Genomic DNA, 3826 nt, shown 5'->3' with positions numbered 1-3826 from the left:
CACACACACACACACACACACACACACACACACACACACACACACACACACACACACACACACACACACACACACACACACACACACAAATCCTTAAATTACAACTGCAGTAATCAGAGTGAGTCATTTACCCTCTGAAAAAAACAAATCCTACCTCCTCCTCTTGTTGTATACACCACAATATACAGCATACACCTAAGTGACAAAAAAATACGTATTGATACTGTACTAACATGATCCAAAGTATGAAATGAATCGTATTTCCAAAGTATGAATTGAATCGTATTTCCAAAGTATGAAATGAATCGTATTTCCAAAGTATGAATTGAATCGTATTTCCAAAGTATGAATTGAATCGTATTTCCAAAGTATGAATTGAATCGTATTTCCAAAGTATGAATTGAATCGTATTTCCAAAGTATGAATTGAATCGTATTTCCAAAGTATGAATTGAATCGTATTTCCAAAGTGAATTGAATCGTGTGAATTGAATCGTATTTCCAAAGTATGAATTGAATCGTATTTCCAAGGTTTCAATCCCTCTCACATGTATAATTAATGACACTTTGATCTGAGATGAAACTAAAACCCAGGAAAACCTTTAAAAAAAACCACAATAATAAAAAATACACGATAATAAAAAAAAATTACCCCACTTTATCAGAAATTTTATTTATTTTGTAGAAGACAGAACAAAATCCAGGAAAAAAACAAAAATCCCGAATTAATCTAACAATTACGTCGCCTCACAGCATCTGTCCGTGATTTTGTCCGTGATTTTTTTTTTTCGTTTAAGATCTGAGTCGAAGCTTTCAATTTCACGTATTAAGAAAACTCGAGTAAACTTTCAAATGAAGGGGAGGGAGGGGAAGGGGGGAAGGGGGAAGGAAGGGAGGGAAGGGGAAGGGGGGAAGGGAAAGGGGAGGGAGGGAGGGGAAGGGGAGGGAAGGGGAGGGAGGGGAAGGGGAGGGGAGGGGGGAGGGGGAAGGGAGGGAAGGGGGAGGGGGGGAAGGGGAGGGAAGGGGGAAGGGGGAGGAAGGGGAAGGGGAGGGAGGGAAGGGGGAGGGAGAGGGAGGGAGGGGAAGGGGGAGGGAGAGGGAGGAGTATATACCGGGGAGGGGTGATGTGGAGGTGGGGAGGGGTGTGGGAGGGTATGGTGGGGAGAGGAGGGGTGTAGGGGGTTGGACGGGGAGTGAAGGTTGATTTGATTTTGATTTTGCCGCTTACAGCGGCTACTTTATTGTGCACCCCACACTCATTCTGTGAGCGGTAGCGCAAAAGGATTACAGAGTAGAGTTTACAACGGGTCATAATAATTAACCCCCGTTGTCAGGATATTATGGCACTGAATGTTACACAGTATTTCATTTCCATTATTTGTTTAGTTCTATACATAAAGGGTAACTTATTCACAAATGCGTGAGTACAGGCGTGTGAGGCAGTATGTCTGGCCTCACACTTTGTTATTCACATTTACGTGGGAGGTATTCAAGCACATTGCGTGTTTGGTTCTGTACATGAGAATTGATATAGTTACTAAGTGCAAAAAAGTGTATACAATCTTAATATGTCGGCTGTGTTGTGCCATTTCACACACAGTGTGCTTGGACCTGTCCCTAAAAGGTTCTATCTTCACACAGTCGAGGACGTAGTGTTCAAGTGTGTGGCCATATGTATGGCCACACACTTTACATTTTGTTTTGTTCACATCTACTTGAGGAACATACTGCCAAAGGTACTTATATCCTAACTTTAATCTAGCGGTTACAACATCTTGTAATCTAGTGATCTTGTTACTTGCTCCATATACATGTTTCACTTGATACATCTCATCATGGTAACCTATGGATCGACTAGTGCCTGTTTGCACTAGTCTACTTGCGCCAAACTCATCAACAAGTTCTTTCCTAATTACAGTTTTAAGGGTTCTTTTTGACAGACCCAAATTGTATTCAACGGTGTCTTTGTTAACGATAGTTTGGCGAGGGCATCAACTCTGTCATGTTTTATGAGGCCTATGTGAGAGGGGATCCACAACAGTTTGACCTTGACACCCCGGTCAACAAGGCACGCATATTTGTGTCTGGCTTCAGAGACAAGAGCGTGACAACCTGAGTCGAGGGTGCCAAGGGCAAGTAGTGAGGATAGAGAGTCAGTGATGATGAGACTGTCAGTAACAGCGGTTTCAATGAATTTAATAGCTGTGAGTATGGCAACTAATTCAGTTTGTAGAGTGGATGCCCAGTTGTTAATTCTAACTCCTTTCTCAATTATATTACCGTCAGGTTGAGTCACAACAATAGCACTTCCAGCCCTCCCACAGGCGGTGTTAAGAGATCCATCAGTGTGGATGGTCTGTGTGATATTATCATCAGTCTGTAGAGTGTGTATGTGTTCAAGAGCTCTCAATTTGGCAGTGTGTTGGAGATAAATGCTTTGTATAATTAATTTTTTAGGCGGATACGTCGGTATTGTGAATGTGATATCGAAGGGAACTGTCCGCCAGGGTGGCAGGAAGCGCTGTTGTGTCTCAACTTTGTACAGGTGGTCTAGTCCAAACATCTTCATATGTGTAGCTGTAGTTTGGATCCATTTAGACTCAGTAGTCCCATGGTTCATACATTCTAGCAATTTTAAGGAAACGATGTTATCAGGATCACCACACAGAAGCCTCAGGGCTATCATGAGGTTGACTTCAATTATTCTATCTTTAACACTGGGTATACCTAGTTCTTTCCTCATATTAAGTACTTTAGTGCTCATGGGACATCCTAGGATAATTCTGAGGGCTTTATTTTGCATTTTCTCGAGCTTGTCAACGCCTTTCCCGTCACGAATGACCAGGGCTGGTGCGTGGTAATCTATCAAAGATCTTATATAGCCTGGGTACATTGTTTTAACAATTCTAATATTAGCATCATGGTGCGGGCTGTACCCCGCTACACTTCTAAGAGGTCTCAGTCTGTCAGTACATTGGCGGGTTAGTTAGCTGTTGTATGGCAGGTAGGGTACAAGGGACGGAAACACCAAGATATTTAAAAGAAGAAACATAGTCAATAGTGTTGTTACCTATCTTGAACTTGGCGGGGCCGCGTTTGCGGATAGTGTGGTGGGGATGGGTGAGAGTTGGAGGGATGGGTGAGTTGCAAAGAGGGAATGTGGTGGGTGTGGTGGGGGTGGGTGTGGTGGGGTGGGGGTGGGGGGTAGGGGGTGGGGGGTGGGTGGTGGGGGGTGGGGGTGGTTGTGGTGGGGAGGTGGTGGGGTGTGGGGGAGTAGGTTGGAGGTTGGGGGGTGGATGGAGGGTATGGGTGGTGGGGAAGGGGAAGAGATAGTGAGGTGTTGGGGAGGGGGGAAGAGATAGTGGGGTGTTGGGGAGGGGAGGAAGAGATGGGGGGAGGGAGTTGGGGAAAGATACAGGTTAATTAAAGACCCTGAAAGGTATGGTGTAAAGGGGATTAGGGAAGGATGAAAAGAGATGATGAAGGGAGATGGGAGGAGGAGAGAGAGGAAGAGAAGAAAAGGGAAGGGAAGAGAGAGGAGAAGTGGGAAGTCAGGGGAGAAGAGGGCTAAGGGATAAAGGGTAGGGGATGAGGGGTGGAAGAGGAGTAGATGAAGAGGTAGAGATGGAATAGGGTAGAGAGAGGGAAGAGGTGGAAGAGGGTGCAGGGATGGGAAAGTAGGTAGGTGAAAGAGGACTATCAGCAGTATTCGAGGACCACCAAGTACTCGAGGGCCAACAAGTACTCGAGGACTACCAAGTACTCGAGGACTACCAAGTACTCGAGGACTACCAAGTACTCGAGGACCACCAAGTACTCGAGGACCA

Source organism: Homarus americanus, unplaced genomic scaffold, assembly GCF_018991925.1.
Source record: "Homarus americanus isolate GMGI-L3 unplaced genomic scaffold, GMGI_Hamer_2.0 scaffold60044, whole genome shotgun sequence".
Classification (NCBI taxonomy): domain Eukaryota; kingdom Metazoa; phylum Arthropoda; class Malacostraca; order Decapoda; family Nephropidae; genus Homarus; species Homarus americanus.
Note: the sequence above shows the minus strand (reverse complement) of the source record.